The sequence below is a fragment of the Solea senegalensis genome, linkage group LG10, assembly GCF_019176455.1.
Source record: "Solea senegalensis isolate Sse05_10M linkage group LG10, IFAPA_SoseM_1, whole genome shotgun sequence".
Taxonomy (NCBI): Eukaryota; Metazoa; Chordata; class Actinopteri; order Pleuronectiformes; family Soleidae; genus Solea; species Solea senegalensis.
Window position 1 is genome coordinate 21,236,855 of NC_058030.1, and position 22,113 is coordinate 21,258,967.

The window sequence follows — 22,113 nt, forward strand, 5'->3', positions numbered from 1 at the left end:
ACCTGTCTTATTCTTCTCTCCTTTCCATTATCTGTATCTTTAAGTTTCTCCTTCGTCACAAATGATTAATCAGTCTCCCTCTGCCAGGTGCGAAACATCCATCTCTCTCCATCTCTCCATCTCTCCATCGTTCCCCTGCTCATCTGCGTGACTGTGTGTGGAATATCAACTTCACAGAGGGAGGATGCTGCGTGATATTGGGTTTCCCCTGCATGTTTACTCTAATCACCACACCTCGTTATCATGCATAATGTGTTTGTTTCCGATGAGCCTGACAGTTGATCAATACCCTTCATATAGACACTAAACACTATCCTTCTCAGGGGGCAGGCACTCACAGATCAATATCAATTATCCCACTTCATTTGCATCTAGAGCCCATTCACTGAACAACTCGCAGAGAGAATAATCCCCAATAATACTGATGTAAATTTGCTATGATTGTGTGTCACAGTTGTACTTTAGTCTGAATAACACTGATGTGTGTGTCTGCACTTGTATTTGTTAGCACTTTGTGACGTTTTCTGGCATAAACTGACCTTGCTGGCATGTTGAGCACTATACCATGTCTGTGTGTCAGCCATCATCTTCAAACCATTTCATTCTTTGAGCTGACAGAGCATGAATTCGGCCTCCTTATCAGTTCAACAAAACACTGGTCTTGGTTTTGCAATGCTATTTTCACTGTTGTCTTCCTCTGTGTACCAGCTTCAATTATTTCCATATCAAATTGGACTGGGTGGTTAATTTGGGTCAGATTATTATCATCATTATTATTATTATTATTGTTATTATTATGAATAATAGTAGTAATCCATTTTATTTAAGACACCTTTCAGAACAAGCCTATCTTTTTCTTAAAAGAAACTCTAGATGTGTCTAGACTACAAAGATCTAGAAAAGTAATCCCAGTGAATATGTCAGTTTCAAGAGATGTGTTTTCAGATGTGATTTGACATGATCTGTTGGGAGGGAGTTCCAGAGGTGGGGGAGCAGAGCAGCTGAAGGCTCTGCACTCCATGCTTGACAGGAGGTCAGATGGCATATTGAAGTTATCGTTTGTCGTTCGACACTGGTGGAATGACCTACCGAGCACCACCAGAACAGGGGCGCCCCTGTGTATCTTCAAGTCTTGGCAGACCCAGCTCTTCCAAGAGCATTGTTTGTCCTAGCACTTACCCTGCCCCCATCTCCTCCTGCACTTGGATCCACCTCTGCACTTATCTGTCCACTGGTCCTATCTAGTGGAGTTCTTTCCAAGACTTCTTCTATTTAGCTTATTCCTCTTTTGTAAAGTCACTTTGGATAAACCTGTCTGCTAAATGCTTAAATGTAAATGTAATGTTCAGGAGCTCAGAGAGGTATGGGGGTGGGGGGGCGCAGTAAGTCTTGGTGGACAGGTAGAGCTGGGTTTCATCAGTCAGTGGCAGTGGAAATTGATGTTCACATTATAGAAGATATGGCGGTTGGAGGTAGACGATAGATAATGTATAGAAGGGCACCTAGAACAGAACCCTGGGGAACACCAGTGCTAACTGGAAATGGCCATGATTAGAAGGTTTTGAGTTTGAGTTGAGATGAACAGAGAGATAAGATTCCAACCAGTTTAAGGGTGTGTCAGTTGTAGGTGGAGTCAAAGGTCACACCCAGATCATCAAGGATGGGAATTAATCATTTTAATTGAATATACGTGTACATGCAGGACACGACTCACAGACGCATTATCTGGGTTGGTTAGTCCAATTTTGAAAAGTTGGAATTAGTGCAATCAGTCGGACTAATATGTAATATGCAAACATGATGTATGTCATGCCCATACTATAGTTCAAATATAATGTGTATATGTATATGTACATATATATATATATACATACACATGTATACTGTATATATATTCTTTTTTATCTTTATAAGCATTAAGAGATGCAGAGACACATTAAAAATCATCAAAAAATATTAAATATATATACATATATATTTTAATGTGTCACTGCATCTCTTAATGCTGAAAGATAAAAAAGAATTTATGATCATGAATTATGTCATCATGTCATGACATCACGACAAAGTCAGAAAACCAAGTTAAAAATGAAATTATTTGAAAGTTGCGTTAAAATGTAGTCATTTTCTGTACAACTTCTTGAGCCGATAAACATTCATAAGATGTCAAAAAGAAAACTTTAAATGTGTCTCAGCCGACTTTGCATTTGGATGGTGTCTTTCAAGCAGTAAATGACTCCACAGAAAATGAATTTCCTGTGTTGCCATGTTTTGCTATGCCATGTTTATTTACACCATTAGCTCCCCTCTCAGGACTTTTTTCAATCACACAACCGTGTAACCTCTTTCTCACACTGCCTATGTTAGTGTTCTGTCTTTTATCATTACTGTGAAAGGGCGTCTCCACTGCTTTCTGGACAGCAGTCCAGCTAAGATCTTGAGAGATGAAGACAGAAAAAGGAGCGGGGAGGAGAGGAGTGGAGGTGGACTGGGGCTGCCTGGAAGTTTGCTCCTGCCAAGGTGGCACAGAGGAAGGTTCATGTCTGTTTTTGTTAGTGGTCTCATGTGTCTAAGCATCCAGCAGAGGGCCAGTTTGCCATATCACTGATGTCACTGCTGCCAAAGCGAAGGGTGGTTCGCCACACGCAGCCATCTATCTTCATACACTGACCCACTCCCCCCTCTGCTGCCTTATGGAGCCAGAGTTCCACCTGAGCATTTCAATCATTACAATAGCAAAGAGTTGTTTATCACAAGGGCATTGTGCATCTTGTCGTTATGGCATTTAGCAATCATTGTATTCTCTTTTTTCAGTGCATAACCTTCCAATAACCCCCCAATCCACATCATCTCATAGTGAAGGCCAGTCAAGCCCATTGTTCTGCTCCTGTTGGCAGGAAGTGAGGGAATGAAATCCGCTTTTCTGACCGGGCGTACAGACCAGGGTGCATTGTTTGGTACAGACTGCTGCTGCTATTCATAGCATACAAAGTAATAACTTGGATACACTATAAAATAATTGACTGGGTATTCAGAGTAAATTACTTAGTTGTTAGCACTCTTGCCTTTGCAGCAAGAAGACCCCGGTTGGAACAAGGGCCTTTCTGCATGGAGTTTGCATGTTCTCCCCGTGTGTGGGTTTTCTCCAGGATCTCTGGCTTCCTTCCACAGTCCAAAAACATGCAATATGGGGATTGGGTAATGACTGGTTATTTGTCTATATGTGGTCCTGCGATGGACTTGTGAACTGTCCAGGATGTACCCCGCCTATAGCCCTATGTCGACTGAGATTGGCACAGCACCCCCCACGACCCTCCTGTGGAGGATAATAGTAGTAGAAAATGGATGGATGGATAATTGCATTACTTTCACAGCAAATTACTGTACTGTGATGTATTTAAAGTTACTGTGTCTTGGCAATATTTCCTCTATAATACAGAATTTAACTTGTAAATCACACTTCGAAAATACTTTACTAGCCAAACCTATTGTAATTTCACAATATAAAACACAATATACACATAAAACTATAAACAGATGTAAACATATTTTACCCTTATTGAACATAGAGAAAAACAAAGTTTGCCTGAAAGGTGAGATGCTTTTCTTTTGAAGTTAGAATGCTGTGGTGGTAGGTTTGCCAACTTCCTGATAAGAAAATAAGCAAGGAGGAACAAATAAAATCCCATTCCCTACTCAGTTATACTGCACTATACACTCATTGCACTCCCCCATGTACCTGATATACTGCACTTTACATCGATTTAATAATTGTAGCCTATTACACTTTTGCAATCTTTCACCTGAGCAGTATCCTCCTGTCACCGTTGTACTTTTACATCTCACCACGTCTCTGTTGCTATGATACACAGGACTCACAGTGAGTCGGACGACACATTAAAAGTTCTTTTTTGCTGTTGAAGTAGTGAATGACAGACCGATGGAGAGGGCCAGACAGCAGGAGGAGGGTTTTATTTTCTCTCATACAAATCATGCAACCTTCAGTAGTGGACTAATCTGTCATTTTTCTGTCATGGTTTTGCACTGACTTGATAATCAAAAATATGGAACAAAGTGCGTTCCTTATCTGTTCAAAAGGAACACGTCTTTTATCTTTCAAATGTGGAACAAATCCTTATTTTATGGCAAACCTATGTGGTGGTGGTACACCTGTGTGGGTAGGGGGTAGGGGGCTGACATCTTTGAAACAGACAAATGTAATGTATGCATCTTCTTCAAACATTATATAAAATATGTGTTAGACATTGATGGAAAGCTTAGAAATCACACTTTCAGAATCTGTAAATAACTCAAAATGTCCCTCAGCTTACTTGTTCCTGGCTGGTCACTTATACAAACTATATTCAAGGCCAAACACAGGTAATTAAATGTGATGGATATGATTATTTTTCATTTACGTCTAACAGCAACTGTCCTGTTGTTTGCTCTTGCTAGCCCAGTAACATAGCTCATAAGCTGCAGGAAGGTTGTTAGAGCACGGCCATAATTAATGTCATTAGGTTCACCTGTGGTTTCTCCACTATCAAGCCAAATTCAGAGAAAATAAAGTCCCCAAAGCTACATCACATTGTGAATATATATTTTGAAACATCACAATTAAATCCTGTGAAATGTTAATGATACAATTTATTGCAAAGTATACAGTTAGAGCCAGTAAAATAGTGGGAATAGTCTACAGTGTCTGATTGGCCTGACTGGACTGGCCTTTCAGTTCAGATCCATAGTTTCTGTTATGTCCATAGTGTCCTTTTCTTTGTTTTTGCAGTCTTTGAAAAGCCATGGGTACATACAACTTTGAACAGGTGACACCTGGGACTTGCTGACTTTGGCATCAACTTAAAATGCAAAAGTTGCATCCTCTGCCCAGCAAGCGTTCTCTTGTTTGTGGCTCCCAGGGACATAAGTGTGCACACACACACACACACACACACACTTGCATAAGCACACTCTCACATGCACACACAGAAACACACACATTAGCCCATAATTTACAAGTTCAGCAGTGTCCTAGCTAATTTGTCATAAAGACAGGTTGACAGCACTTGAAGGTAAAACCTGAAGAATTTAATTCCTATTTTTTTATTTTTTTTCATTAACAATAACTTGTTTTTCCCCCTGCAGCACTTATCTCAATACAGTACAGTGTGTTCAGGAATATACAATCAAGGTTTTCTCAGTTTTTATCTGACATTAAAAGAAGGTTAAAAAGGGGAGATAAATAAAGTTGAGCTGTTGCAAGGACTGCACATACACTTCTTGAGGTGAAGACCATATTTATGAATCTAATAAATATGATATAAATATGGGGAATAGCACAGTGTGTCTGGGTAGCAGTGATAGGAAATGTAGAGATCAATAGACACAGCTTCAGGATGATATTATATAACCTAGATATAATTGTTGCAGCTGCCAGAGCGCAACATAAAAACACCAATGGAGAGTGAAAATTGTGTAAAAACAGTGAACAATCTTTTATAATTTACAATGAATTGTGACAATGTGTGAGAGAATATTTACAAAAGACTTCAGGGTGAATAACCAAAATCCCAACATTCCATCAACCAGAAACTGACTAAAGCCAATCAAGCAAATCGGGAAGTAAAGACACTCACTAATTCTGTATGTATGCATGCCTATATACTGTATACTATATATATGTGTGCATATGTACATATATATATATATATATGTACAGAGGTGGGTAGAGAAGCCAAAAAAATTACTCAAATAAAAGTACTGTTACTTTAAGATAATAATTACTCAAGTAGAAGTAAAAGTACTCATGAAAATAATTACTTGAGTAGGAGTAAAAAAGTGTGCAGTGGTGTGTTTTAAGTCCACTTGGAGCCAAAATCTGCGGCTAACAGCTGAGTGGCTAACAGCTGGTGCCACGGCACGGAGTCACATGACAACAATTGTCATGTGACTCAAATGGATGCATTTGATTGGCAAAAATCTTTCTTCAGGGAGAGAAATAGACCGCACATGTAATAATAATAAAAAAGATATTAAAAAATAAAGTAACGGCCAGCTCAAGACTTCTGCACAGTACTGTATATGTATATGTATTTTGAGCATTCTTTTGAGCTGCAGGTGGATGCCCTCCACACTGGGGCTGTCATCCTGCAGGAAGGCACTCATTGACCACTCAGTGTGCTACCTCCCAAAAATGGAACAAACACCAGATAAACTACAGCACAAAAAAGCACTAGTGCTGTTGGCTCTGCAATATTTTGAGCATATATCTATGTAGGTAAAAATTGAATATGCTGTCTTGTCGAGGAAATTAAATTCCAATTTAAATGAATCTCCTTCTCCTCTTAGAATGAACTCCTTACAAACTGAAATGCATGGTTTAATGTTGAATGAGCTTTTTGTTGAGATACAATGGTGAATTAACACATTTGGAAAGCAGCTGAGTCATTTACCATCATTTCCCCCTGCTTCATACATTCAACAAATAAAAGCTCTACCTGAAAGCCTTGCAGCTTTTCCACAGGAAAAGGAGAACATGGCAGAAGAGTGGAGCTTTTTTCTTAATTCATTAATCATTTAACAGTTTTCTCAATCAATTGATTTTTTTTTTCATTCATAAAATGCAGAAAATGGTATAAAATATTGATTGGCGTTTGTCAAGCCTCAAAATGAGGACGTCCTCCTGTGTTGTTTTTCCCCACAAAACATTTTTTGGTTCAGAGCAGTGGTTCTCATACTTTTTGTACCAAGTAGCAGCTGAGAAAATATTGAGCTCATAAAGTAACACCAGTATCACCAACTTTAAAATACACTGGTGTAAATATAGGCCAAGCAAAGTCAGCTACAGACTTTTCACAGGATTTTCACAGATTTATTCCCAATAAGATCATTTGCTCTCTCATCATCCTCCTCTTCCTCACAGATACTTCACACACTGGTATAGTGGAATTAGATTAAGATGGAGCGAGAGATAAGATGACTCTAATTATGATTATTTAATTAGTTCAGTACTCCAGTCAAAATTCCTCAGCTCTACTCCGATCACATACCCTGGTATATACAGTATTTGTGATGGTATTTTGTGTTCCCCAAAATACCATCAGAGGATGTTCACGTACCACAGTTTAAGAACCATGGGTTTAGACCAATGACACCAGAAAATAATCACATTAAAGACGCTGAAACCTGAACGTATTTTTATTTATTTTTTATGAAAAAAATGACTCCAGCCAATTGACTGATTGTTAGTTATTAATTTAATAAATGGGTTTTGTAGTCCAGGGTATACGGTGGTATACGGCGGTATACCTACTTATTTTTCAGTCAGCATTGCCCACTTCTAAATTCCCCCCGATGCGCACCATTCAGTAATATCTGTGAGCCAGATTGCCATTTTTTCCTCAAGGATGGTGAAGCCATGACCCACCCTCCTCTGCCTCTAATTGGCTGGTACTCGCTGCTTTTACTGATTAGATTGGTTAACTTTAGGCATGAGGACTGATGAGCCAATCAGAGGCAGAGTAGGGCGGGTCGAGGAATATATCGCTAACACCTCCGGTGCCAGTGCCACTTGACTACGATAACGGCAGCAGACCAAACAACAGATTAAGAAATAACACAACAAGCAGCGGTAACATAGTATCTTAAGAAGTATGCTATAAAAATATATATAAAAATTCTTCAGATTTGTATTTTATTTTAATAAATGTGCAAAAAATAACCGAAACACCATGTTTGCCTCATGATAAATACATTTTACATTTATCCAGGCTGCTTGTGTGACCAGTAGTAACTGCAAACTGCTCCTAATCAAGTCGTGATCATTTTATAATAGTGAGCAAGTAGAAATGACAGATTTTTGGGTAAACTTAATAGAGTAACCTTACATGTCACTGTTTCTAAAACAGGGCTTTTTTTATGGACTACTTTAACAAAAAATAAATAATATACCCACAGTATACCCACTTCTCCAGGGACCACTACACCACTGGTTAAAACCCTACTGCAGAGATTTCCCCCCATTTAGTTAGAGTTCTGTGCAACCAAGGTTTGTGCACCTTCACTTAACTGTTGCCTCATGTGAACCATACTATTAAATATAATCCTGTCTGCTGTACCATGCAACTTTTATTTATCCATTTATCCAGTCCTGCCTCAAAGCATGAACAGGGTTCAGAATAAAACTCTGTCATATAAAATATATAACTTTACTCAGCATGGTGTTTCCCCCCAATTTTAGCTATGCAGTATGAAGCAGCTAATTTATTTTCCAAAATAAAAGTGTTCCAAATCCACTGTGGAGTGACAGCTCCAGTGGAACAATGCTTTTGAGGACATCAATTGTAAAATGATTTGGACTTACTTTACCAAAATATTTGATCAATATTTAAGATGATGTGACTTTAACTTTTTTACATTCAATATACCCAACATACCACTTATTATATATACATTTTTTATATCAATAGAGTCGCGTTTAATTCCCCTGCATTGAATACTGTGGAATACTGTTTTAAAGTTGAGGGTTGAGGGATTATGGTTTATTTACAGAATAGAGACACTTTTGTATTTGACAAAAATGCTATGTTTTACTGTTTAATCTTAATTTTTTTATATGGAAAATGTATATTCATTCATGTGAATATCTGAAAGACAACTCAACATTCACCAATTTACAAATAGAAGAAGCAAAAACTCACGTTTGTTTTTACTGTTTGTTTGAGAAAAACAAAGTTTGCCTGGAACTTCTGTGAGAGGCTTTTGTTTTGAAGTCAGCATGTTGTGACAGTTAGTGCACCTCTGTTAGCTTACTTGATCATCGCAGCTCATTGTCCACACACTGCTCTGAAAGACAGTTGCAGGTAAAAACCTTTGAAAGGTCAACTTTGTTGAACATTGTTGACCCTAAAATGATTTGTCCATATACGAGCATTAAATAGCAGAAGCTGCATGTTTTAAAAGTTAAGAGGTGCTAGCATTCATTAACTCTGATGAATACCAGCTAGTACAGTTAGCAGTCATTGTTCTACTCAAAATGTAAGAATAGACAATCAGAGCTAACATTATTTAAGGCCAAATGCAGGTAAATAATTGTTTTATTTGATAATTGTTTTAAATAGTTATTATTATTTATGTCTAATATAGCAACTGTCCCGTGTTTGATCATGCTAGCCCAGTAGCATAGATCATAAGCTGCAGGCAGCTTGTTAGAGCAGGGCCATAATTAATGTCATTAGCTTCACCTGTGGTTTCTCCACTATCAAGCCAAAGTCAGAGAGAAGAAAGTTCCTAAAGCTACATCACAAAGTAGTTTGTCTGTGAGCTAAAGACTTGACAAAAAGGTCAGTGGTACCAAAGCTATGAACTGAATTAATTCCCCTCAGCAATAGATTTAAACTGACATTTTATAAGCTGTGCTAAATGTGACCACCTGCTTCTTTTCACTTGTGTAGGGTCGACATTTTCTCACGTGTCAAGCCAAGGATGGGAAAGAGCTGCTGGGTTTTCACAGTCCTCACATCGATCAAGTTCATCACATTAGGAGAACATTCTACCCAAAGAGTGAGTACACTGAGTGTTTTTTTTCTCTTCATAGTGTCAGGGTGGACTTTCTGTAAGTTTTAACTGTGGCTCAGTGGGTAGAGCAGGTCGTCTTCCAACCGAAAGGTAGAACAAGGTGAGGAAAATGTATATTTGTTATTTTCTCTCCCTGGCTCTTGGCATAAAGTGCAAGGAATCTATTGTTTTTCTTCAGATTTTTATTATTATTACTATCATTATTATTATTCTGTGTTGTGGTTATTTTTGAGGGGGTTAACATGCATAAAAACTGCATGGAAGTCAGGTGTGGCAAAAATGCGATAGAGGCTTAGTGCATGGACCCATGTGTTGGCATTATGGCTCAATGGCACCCCAATGAAAGTCATAATTTTTCAAAATATACTAATAGGGTTAGGGTTAGTGTAATAAATCAATAAACTGAAAAATAAGCACAACAAAATAGTATATACCAACAAGCATACCAAACCAAATCAAAGAGCATGAATATCCAGAATTCAACAAGCAATTCAAACCGTAAAAGCACCCATAACCTATTGCTTCATCATAATTATCCTACTAATCATCATCTGGGGCCAGTGAACTTAAATTAAAATTACATCTTGATAATCCATCATGATGCTGCTGTTGAAAATATTTAGGATGGTATTGCACACTGTTTCAAAGTTAAAGTGTTTTTATATATAGTTCAAACAAACATCTATGTCTTTGATGCAAAATGAATCTATAAACAATAAAAACAGACAGAAATAAAATTGAATCAAAACATTAAATCAAAACAAAATGAAGATTACTCTTATTAATACACTAGACAAGCTTATGCCTAGATTAAAAATAACTCCTCACAAAAATGTCCCCTTCCATATTTCCTATGAATCGATCGAAGGGCAGACATTTTTTATTTGGTCCAAAACATTGGTGAATTATTTTTCCAAAAAAGAAACATACATTTCTGTATATAATTCAAAATCTGCACCTGTTTTCTTTATGAAAATTAAGCATATTGTTTAACACAATTGTGACTTTTCTGACATAGTTTGATATGCCCGTGTTTGTCTGTCTGTCTTGTCTGGCTGTGAGCAGCATAACTCAAAAATAAAGGACATATTTTGATACAATTTCTGGGGGTTGTAGGTAGGGATGCACCAATATGACTATTTCCACCGATACCGATATCCGATATTAATATTGCTGCTATGGCCGATAACCGATATTTACCGATATCGATATATGTTTTAAAAAAAAAAGTTTCTGAGATGATAAAAGTTTGTACAGAATGAAAATCATGCAAGCTGAATTTTTGAATGTCTTTCTTCATTTTCAAAACAAGTTTTACCTCCAAATAACAAGGTCACATAAGACACAAGTAACCAACTACAAGTAAAGGTTTTTAGAAACCTTTACCACTTGTAGCAAGTGTGTAACTAAATTAAAGTACAGTTTAACTCCCTCAACTCACTAAACTTCCGTGAGAAAGTTTGGATCATAAATTACAAACATGAACATAAACAAAAATAATACCCTGCCAAAGTTACTGTAACCGAGATAAGGGCGTCTATACTGGGTACGTAAATAAAGTCAAAAACCCTTCCTCCCGGCAACAACAACCGCGCCACTTCCCTTAACAATAAAACTACACAACAGATATGAGAAACAATACCTGACAAGCTCTACTAAGAGCTGCCATAATAAAAGAAAACATGTTAAAATACTTTATCAAACTTGCCAGTATTCATGGCAACCAGATATTTATTCAATTACAAAACATCGGAAAAGTAGCGCCGACTTGGCAGGTTGTTGCGGGGTTCAATATGCGCAATCAACCGTCGGAACCCTCGGCTGGTCGTCAAGAGCAATCATTTCCATTACCTAGATCGTTATTGCCCTGGCCAATGTCTTCCTTTGGTCAAGTCCCAGCTGCGCTGCTTTCTGCTTTTTTTTGTCTGCTGCCTAGTGTTACTAGCGTTAGCTTCCTGCCGTTGTTTGTGTACTTCTGGGTGGCGGTTTTTCAAATGACATAATCAAATATGTGGTATTGAATGACGCGGAACACTCCTCGCATTACCTCGACTTTGCAAGTGTTGCATAATGCTTTTCGCGTATCTTCTATCGACACCCTGAAAAAACGCCCACACCGCTGACATTCTCTCTCCTCAACACACACACACACCTTGTGCTGCGCTTGCGTCACTGACACTGTCCTCTTCCCGACACACATACACAAACAGCAATTAGACGGGTATAAACATCGGTTGTTAAAATCGGCGCAGTTTTACTCATTGCACCGTTGCCGATATGTTAAAAAATGACGAACATCGGCCGATACCAATATTAATGCCGATATATCGTGCATCCCTAGTTGTAGGTTATGACCCAAGGAGGAGATAAGATTTTGGTGGTGATATTGGAAACTGAGCGGCCTTTGCGGACATTTGCACTCAGCTTTCGTGAGCTTGTGATTTGCTCTGATAGAGCATTACTGGAAGACACCAAAATATTGACCACTATAATCTAACACTCATCACTTTTTGCGGTATATACCATAAACATAAATGTATTGTCTGTATCTATACTAAAATATAACAGTGAAATTATAGAAGCTTTGTAATTTGAAAATTGCAATGTTTCGAAATGGGATTTTGATATGAAAACGATTGATTTTTCAGCACTTCTCCTGGTGGCTGTGACAACATATGCATATGCAATAGAAAAATATAGAATGTATTATATAGAATAGGAAAGGTAGGAAAATTGCTGCATATCCACTATTTAAAATGTGTGAGAATGGTTTAATGCAAAATTGTTGTGATCGTCAAGACTAAGAGAAGTGGTATAAAAATAATGACCATTTACCATGTGCTTAAAATAAGATATCATGCCAAGAGGATTAAAAACTGGCATTTCATCCACATCAGTTTAAGCTTTTTGTTTGTTTGTGCCTTACACTATGAAGTAATATGCCAGTAAAGCACAACACCACTGTCCAAAAACCAACGTTATTCTGTTTCAATGATTTTTGTGGTTATATGGAGAAAAAAAGAAATCACATTTAACCCGTATTTTAACCATAAGTACACGATGGTTTGTGCTATCGGTTTCTGAATTTCACTCGCGCTGTTGCAGGAAGCCGGTGAATCAGTGTCTAGGAGAGAGTTTCCTTTTTTTGGCCTGTTTTTGCACATTGAGACAAAGACTCAAACAAATGTTATTTTAAACACAACATTTTAAACTTAACATGCAAAAATCAGGTTTTCGTGTATAACCAAAGTGTTTTTTCTAAATAAAACTTTTTGTTTTTCCTCATTTTAAATTGTTAATCACTGCCAGATGTTAAAGGTTATTATGGAAAAATGGGCAATAGCACTTACTCACAAGACATTTTCTGGCCCTTTTATGGGTAAAAAAACAAACAAAATTAAAGACATATAAAGGGTGATAAAGGATTAAGATGATGAAAAATCTGAGAGCTTGTTATAATTATTCAAAAAAAGACTAAAAATTATTATCTGAATAGTTTAATTTATTATTAATCAATTAATTGATATAAAATCAAGTCAAAATATTTTGTTAATTTCACTACAGAAGAGACTAAATGACGTTTGTGTTTGGGCACAGGGAAAATGTATATATATAAGTATAGATATCGCTATCGGCATATTTAGATATTGTGCTTCCCTATTCACCGTGTCCTGTGCCACCTTCTGTATTGTCACAGCACAGATAACTAATATAATTGAAGTACAGTGAAGGCATGCAGCCTGTCTTATTAAATGGCTCAGCGCTGAGTCCTGTGATTCTGACTTCTCCTATGTGTTTGATATCTCATTTTGCATTCCCTCTGTGTGCAGGCCTCATTATCGTATTCCAATGGAGTGCACTGGCATTTGACATGCAGACACCAAAGACTCTGGCAGCATAGCAGATCAACAGCCTCTCACAGCAGTATTCCCTCTGACTGTTTCATTTTTGTCTCTTTCTTTCTGTCCTGTCTCGTCTCCCTCATAGATGTCAAACAGGTGATGGACCTGAGGGAGCGGTTTGGGCTGTCACTTACTTAAGCATTCATTTGATTTGAATCAAATTACTGTGTGTCAGGGGTGAGGGGGCTGTGTATCTCTATGTGGCAGTGGAGATGACAGTGATGCCTGCAGGATATGCATGCAGCTGCTAAAAGGAGACTGTTTTGAAGTTTTTTTCTGTTTGTTTGGGTACTCAAGTATCAGCACCTCATGATTTATAATGATCCAATTTTCACATGTTTACTAAATGATACTGTATGTATCGTGCATATCCTACAGTGTCTGAGAGGCAAACAAAATGTTTCTTATCAAAATGAAGGTGAGGTGATTATTTTCGGAAGAGTATCATTATAATATTGTGAATACCTTGGTCGAGTATCCCTCTGCTAGCAGAGCAAAAGCAAATACCAATATTCTCTCTCTCTTTGGGTTTTGTGCTGCCTCTGCCATGACATCTACTCAATGAATAGTTTCTGCTTTTCTCTAAGGTTTGCTTCCTCATTTGAGCAGGGGGCTGTGACGTATGCCGCAAAGTAGAATGTTGAAGCTCTTTTTGTGGCAGGGATGCAAAACCAGAAGTTTGCAGGTGATACATTCAGTTTAATTTCTGTAAAATGGAAATACTGCCTATAACAAGGCAGTTGTTCTTATGCCCATAAGTGATTTGAGCTCACGCCTTGTGTCTTGAGAGTCTCAAGATAACTTCCTCCAAATTTAAAGACAAGACCATTTTATTAGGTGTCTTCAGCTAGTAAACAAACTTACTTATATCATAATCTTAAAGATAATGAGACCTTTGTGTCTAGTTTAAATAGGGTCTTTAGTTCCGCCTATTCTTAGTTAATATTGGAGTTGTTGTACTTTATTTAAACTTGAGACTTCTGTGATCCCTTCCTCCATTTTTTTACCAGCTGTTACAGCAGGGTGTTTTTTGTCTCTAACAGTGGCAGTTTTGAGGATAGTTTGTTGTCTGATGTCGGTGTGGACTGATTTCCTTTCACCACAGTGGTAACACAACTCTGCAAGGTAGAGTCATGAAACTACAGGTGTGAAGTTGACTCCACTTGCATCACTCTATGACACTTGCTGTCAGAATTGATGTGGTAGCTATTTATTTTATGTTGCGGCACAATGTGGGCCTCTTCCTCTGTTTCCGCTGGGTCATATCTGTCAGCTGTTCCACCCCGAGCACTGCACTTTACATTCAACAAAGTATCAGAAAGGAAGGGGGCAGTCTGAGGCATCAAATCATTCATGGCCAAGTAAAATGCTCACACGTCCTGTGTCTAGGAAGCGTCTTATTTGCAAAGGTATCTTCACTCTAGTGGTTGATCGATTCATCGCTTTAACAGGTAATGGGCTATAAAGGGACATTTTAAAACCTATTGGCATTAGTGAACCCTGACTCTGATAGTGCCCAGTGCAGTGGCTGTGCTGTCCACCCTCCCCATGTTGATTTTTTTTTACTGTACTTAAATGCTACCCATTTAATTGTTCAAATTAAATACATTGTGTCTATCTACACATGTCTAGAGTAAGGACAGAATTAGAAAATTAATAGTATTAGCTCCTGCAGTGTTATTTATAGCCTACAGCGGGTGTTGGGATGTGGCCAGATGGACAGTCGTGATCCTATTACCTGTGTTACCTCTCACTGTTGTGATGGTCAGGCTCCAGATCCTGCATTCCCACAGCAGACGGCACACATGGACAGCTTTCTTCTGTTAATTAACTCTGAACAGACCTCTGCGTTTCTAGCATAACCATTCAGGAAACAGGACTTCACACCGCACATGGTATGTAATGAGGGATTGTGATTTTGAAGGAGAATTTAGTTTTATAATTGAATAATAATATTGGAGTTTCCTTGTATCTGTGAGGTTAGAATGGAAGAAAAACGTGCACAGGGAGGGTTAAAGGGAAGGAGACAGTGGAGAATACATCTGCTGAATGTTTGGCTCATTCACATCTCAGAGTCAGACACAGGACCTGTTGGTTAGTAGAACATGACACTTTGATTTGTAAAACATTCAGCTTTTGTACTTCTCTGCTTTAAGAGCTGTTCCCTTAAGGTAAAGGGAATTGAACTAGAAAGTGAATGCAAAAATGTTTCATCTGATTTGTTACAGCCTCTTATTTCAAAACTGAGACTATTACTACTGTACTGTAATATTTGCAGTCTATTTTCTTTTTTAATTGAATACATGACTATGGTTTTAAAAGACAATGTTAATTTGCAGAAGGTTCATTTACATGCACAGATATGAAACCTAAATTAGTTATGTCAGAGCTTCCCACCTGAAAGTGCCATTTAAATAGGATGGTTTATTGATGAAAGAGTAAAACAGTTACGTGTCATTAAATTGATTACATGGCTGGTTATAAACTTTAAGTGAATTTCATGAGGATTATTTTAAATTTTAGACATTTCTTTTATGCCCCTGATAAATATGAATGATGACTTCACTTCCCTTTGTCTATCACGCTGCTATTTTGTGGTTGTTAGAGAGGAACATGTACTGAGATGGAGGATGAAATGTGTTAAGATCTTATCTTTAGCAGTCGGGATATTGTGGGTGCTTCACATTGTTCAGTGAGTATCTGACCTGTTTTTGATATAGATTTGTTTTTCTTACATTCGGCCACAGTTAATTTGCTGCATCTGTCTTCATAGTGGTACATTTGTCATTTGAGTCCTAGTTTTGTTTTTGTCATTTAACCTGAATCTATGTTTCTCCAGTTTTAGTTCAGTTTGTTATGAGAACTTGGGGCGGATTCTGTTCAATATAGCTGCCCTATTAAGATAGAAAACCATACATTATAATGTTTTAGTTTTTTCAGGAATAGTATCTACACAATAATATTTCATCGTAACACTGGTGTGTTTCCCATAATAGTATGGAAGTTAAGCATGTCTTATCCTATGTTTTTAAAAACAAAGCCTCAAATGTAACTGTAAAAATGTAAGGGATGCACATATGTTATTACCAGTATCAATGCATATGTACTTGTGTTTTTTTAGTCTTTTTTTTGTCATCTGTTCTCTCATCCTTACTCCCCGTCTTCCTCTCTCTCTCTTTCATGTTGGCATGGCTTCACACACACATGCACACACAAACACACACAGAGTCAAGGAGTGCAAAAAACCCTACACATTCAGTCTGTCAAGTAAAATATATGCTTCTCAAATCTACATATGGACCCCAGACCAAAATCTCATCTCTCTCTCATCTCATCTCTTTGGTTTATCAGACAAGTCATTCACGTCTTAAGAAGATTTGGATTAAAATTAAGTATAACCTTAAATATGTACGTCTTGCTATAACACGTCTAAAATAAGGAAAAAACATCCTTACCTTTAACTTCAGGCAAAAAATCATCATGAGTGACTTAAAATCTTTCCTTAAATTTACTTTAACTCATGTCTCAAACACATGGCTTGTGGGACACACGTGGCCCTCCAGTCTATTTCATGTAGTCACATAATATTACGTTATAATGAGTTATATTTGCATGTATTTTTTATTAACAGATGTATTTATTATTTAAATATATTTTTTATTGTTCATTAAATGTCTTGCTCCAATGTCTTGCTCCAAAACAAACACTTATTTTGAAATTCTGTAAAATATCATCACAGATATTGTTATTGTAATATCATGATGGAATGCTGTGATATAGAATGCAACTGAACATTTGCTTTTAACCAAAAAACTGAACCTTTTTTCACATGACTGGGCCCCTCTTGACCAGACTAGAGCAGGGGTCTCAAACACAAATGATCTGGGGGCCACTGAGCATCTAACCACATAGACATACACTTTATTCTTGCACATTTTACAGCCAAGGAACCCAAAACCAAAAAAAAATCCAGCTGTATTTTGTAGTGCAGTGACAGACATTGCTGAATTAGTGACACATTGCAAAGAAAGTGCTGTGTGTTTCTTATCATGTGTGCATGATCGTCCCAGTTATCATAGCAGCTCATGTCAACAGATATTAATGTGATGGCATTAATACAGCAACAGTAACCTGCTGCTTCTGAATGTGGCAAGATGTATTTCCTTACTTTAGCATTAAAAAAAAATGCTGTCATAGCTGGTTAATTTGTATTCCAAATGAAACGTTGACATTCTGATTTTTTTAGTCAGGTTCCCGGTGAAGGCATGGTATCCACGGTCCTTGCTTTCTGGACATCAGCAAAAGTAGAATATCTGCTCATCGAGGCGGTGCTTTACCTGAGGCAACACCACTTACCCCCTCCCTCCCTAGGCAGATGAAATGATGAAAATGAGGCTTGATGGGTCATTAACCCAACTGAATAACACTTTTGACCTTGAGAATGGAGATACATTTTGCTGACTAATGCAGACTTGGAGTGCATTAATCTGCACTGTCATGAGAAATGATTAAATATACACAAAAAAACTACAACTGGAAATCATCTGTATCACTTGCAATAATGTGTTTGTTCCCAAATGTCGCTGGGTAGCAATCTATTCTCTTTTTAACTTAATTGATTCATTTGTAAAGCAAATGTTTATAAATGCTGTTTTGACTCACATTCATGGTAATCATGAAATACTCTCTTAAACCGAGAGGAGGCCTGTGTTGAAATACATTCGCCTGGACTGTGTGACAACCATTGTCCCAAAGCATCAACCAGAACATTATCTTATAGCTTCATCAGATTTGACCATCGGCTCGCTGTTATTCAGCTCCCTGTCATCAGCTCCCAGTGATTATGGGGCGTCACTTCAGTTGCTGGATGCAGTGAATAGATAGCAGAGGCAGATGAGATTGAATGAGAAGTAAAAAGCATTGTGGATCAGAGAGCGGAGTAATGAACAGAGAAGATAGAGTATAATGGAGTAATAACCAATTATTTCCTGAGCTGGTGTTACAAGCTTATTTTAAAATAATAATAAAAAAAGATAAATAACCATCAAAAATTAAGGCTTTCATTTCATGTGTCTACTGTCTAATTTGCCTTATTTGCTATCTTCCTTAACATTTGAATTAAATCATAATTATGCAGAAAATAGAATGAAAGGGCTGCTTTCCATCTTGCCTGCTTCGTCATTTCTCTGCTCAAGAGTCTGGCTGCTTCCCCAGACTCACAATTCCTTTGGTGACTGGCCCAGCTGGTTCCAAAGTAATGCACTGAAGTTTGATGATAAAGAGCCATTTCTTTTCCCATGCTGGTGTAAAATCACCATCTGTCTCACTGTCTGCTCTTTTCTAGACTGGACCACAGGTGTAACCATCATTGCACTCTGAATGTTTATGCTATACATATACTGTATATTATTAGGAGCAAACACATTATCCGCAAACCAAAACATGTTCCCTTAAATGGGGTACACTAAGGTACTGTATTTGAACTAGTGTGAAGCTATTCAAACATTTGCACAAACCAATCACACCCATTATCCTGTTTTACATTATTTGGCCTATATACTTTTTGGAGGCATTTATCCAATAGAACAGCCATAGTTACTCTACTGACTATGCATAACGATCACCGCCAGTCAATGGTTTGATTGTGAACTGTGTCTTTAATGATGTTCCTCATATTAATGGCTTAATATAAACTTATAATAATGCAAATTTCCCCTCGCTGCTTGCAGAAAGAGGTCAAAAAGCACATAAGGACTTTTAAAATAATAATTATAAAATGCAAATATGCAACCCTTACCTCACAATTTGTTTCAGGAATAGTCTAGAAGAGTAGAGATTAGCATATTTTGCATTAATGTATTGGTAAATGTGAGGAAGGGCTGCTTGGTGGTTAATTGAGTCAGTTTCTCTCTCCCTCTCCCTCTCTCTCGCTCTCTGTCTCTCTCTCTGTGCTTCTGTTAGCCTCCAGGCTAAATTAATGAAAGATCAGTGAAAGGATGTTTACAAGATTAACAAATGACTCAAAGCTGTTGTTTGTGTACATGAGTGAGGGTTTGTTTTTTCCCAGCGGGGCTGTGAGGTTTACACCGACGTACAGTAACAGGCCAGTATATTACAACCAAACTGTTATGCCTTTACATTATGGGTTACCATAATGTAAAGGCTATGGGTTACCATCACATCTGATGTGACCTGAAATTCAATTATCTAATTATCGTACAGGTTTGTTGTGTTGAAAAACGCACCTCAGTCACATTGCTGTTGGCCAGCTCTGTTGGTTTGAGGAAATGTTGCGTCATTGATTTTTCTTGAGGTTAATTTGTTTCCAGTTTTTCATTAGTGATTTTCCTCTCACTCTTGCTCCATCTAAGCTTTCATAGACTTGGGAGTGACTTAACTAAAGAACGTTTTAATACAAAATCGGCCACCTCAGTCTGTGACTCTCAGACAAGAGGGCAAATAATAGATGCTACACAAGTGTCGTGTGAGCAATTGACTTTCAAATTCGCAAACCTCTGAATTGTAAGGAACTGCTTAAATGTTAATAAAGTATAACGTATTTCCAACCTGACCTCAAAAACCATACAAGTGAAGCTTGAGGTTTGTGTTTGAACTTTAACCTCTGTGGGTCTATTTGGAGAAGATTAAAGGTTGGAAACATCCCTCCTATCTGTATGTTTATTGATCTGCTTAGGTCTGTTCTGCATATTCCATTGAGAGTCCAGGAAATATGACCTCCATACTACAGAGGGTGATTTAATTATCCAGACAAGAAAATGTAAACTGAACACATTATAATGTATATAAGATTTATCCCACTGCTTGCTGTCTCAGGGGACTGGATCTCCATAACTCCTCTGATTTGTAAGTTAATTTTCTAAAGAGTATAGGTGATGGAATGTAGATTAGATGGTGTAGTTTTATGGAAGGCAGCAGAGGAGTCACATGACAGTGTTAAGCCATGCATGTATAGGCTACGTGGGTATTTAGTAAAAAAGCTGACTATGCTTCTAAAATGGAACAGTACTTTGGACCAAATAAGGATTTGTAGGTGATGTGCTAATGATCTCGAACATGGCTTAGTGAGTGCAATTTCAGTAAACATACCAGTTAATTTAATCCATGCATGACTATTAAAAATGGAAAACAAAAAGTAAAAAAAAACACATTGAAAAAATGTGTGAACACTTTGAGTCACTTTTCATTTGATAAATGAGAAATAAGTAACTTGTTTTGTATCTGCTTCCTCCGTTAAAAATGTATGTATTTTTTATTTAGGTACACACACACACATCTGGTTCAGTGAAAACATGGCAAGGTCAGTACTTTAATCCAAATGTTATTCGAGCTGTGTTCGAGCAAAGGTTTTTCTTGCATTGCACTTTCACTTTGTCCACTACAGTCATAGCTTTCCACAGTTTTTGTTTGCTGTTGTGTGCGTGGTGGGTCGGACCAAGTTTTTGAAGCAGGAAAAAAAACATTGGATGCAACACTGCCTCTGAGTAAATGGGGGAATCAATTTTCTTTCCTGGCTTTCTTTTTGTGGGGCTTCAATTTTGCACGCAGGCAAATTCACACACACACGCACACACACACACACACATACTGATACACTCATAGGAATACACAGACATATGTACATAAAAGCACCCACATAACCACACAGACCCCTGTGGAGCCAGAAGTGACAGTATTAGGTCATTATTGTAGCTTTAGAGAAATGAACACTTCATCTCCAGCTCCTTCCCAAAGGCTATTGATTAGCCGTTCCCCTGCAGAGTTGTAAATGTGTTGTTTTTCAGTTTCAGGGCACACAGCATCCTAGAGGAAATGTCAAATACGACCTCTGTATTCCCTTACCTTTTTTTTTTTTTACTTAGTACTAGTGCTGCATGATAAATCGTTAAAAAATCGCGATCTCGACGTGATCTCATTTCTTAATCGCTGCCTTCTCTCTCAAACATATGAAACGCCTTATTGTCACGTGAGGCGGAAGCACAGAACATAGGAGAAAGTGTGCGCTAAGGAGAAATGAATACAAAATGGATGACACAACCACCCGACTCGAGCTTGTGCCGGAATAAGGTTTCGGCCCGCCGCTAAATAGACCAGCCTCCTCTGTTAAATATTAAGATTTTAGACATTTCCTTGCTAGCTGTTGGAGATTAACCCACGTTTTAAGGAGTGTTAAGTCTTTTTAACTGATCTACAGTTCAGCATTGTTCGGTTTGATACTTGTGCCTCTTCCTGTGACAGCACTCTGACCAATCATATGTCACTTAAACCTCCACAATAATAACAATAAGCCCATTTTGCAGGGCCATGTTCAGGGCTTAAAGAATTCACTGTTAAACATTTCAATTTGTGAAACATTTGTGCCAGAGAATCGTGATCTAAATTCTAAACAAAAAAACTTGTGATTCACATTTTTTCCAGAATCGCGCAGCCCTACTTAGTACTCTCTCAGTATTTAGCCATTTTCAGATTCCAGTAGCATGCAAATAAAACTTATCAGAGTGTTTATGCATCATAAAGTTGTACGTGTATATTTCTGTGTGTTCACTTAATCCAAATCACACATGCTTTAATTATCACCAAAGAGGCCAGTTCTCCATTCCTGCCTTTTCGTCAGCCACTG

The 22,113-nt window shown here is 37.8% G+C and overlaps 1 long non-coding RNA gene across 4 annotated transcripts in view; it reads left to right on the plus strand.

Annotated features, from left to right (window-relative positions):
- The window catches only part of LOC122775739, a 42,857-nt gene extending 24,381 nt beyond the window's left edge, over positions 1 to 18,476 (plus strand). For 2 of the 4 annotated variants that reach the window (XR_006361134.1, XR_006361136.1), the window contains exons 2-3: positions 9,450 to 9,558; positions 17,722 to 18,476. This is a non-coding gene — a long non-coding RNA (uncharacterized LOC122775739). Of the gene's footprint in view, positions 1 to 9,144; positions 9,339 to 9,449; positions 9,559 to 13,403; positions 15,130 to 17,721 lie in introns of those variants that run through there. The other 2 variants (XR_006361137.1, XR_006361135.1) reach the window with 2 other exon arrangements.
- Positions 18,477 to 22,113: the final 3,637 nt, after the last annotated feature.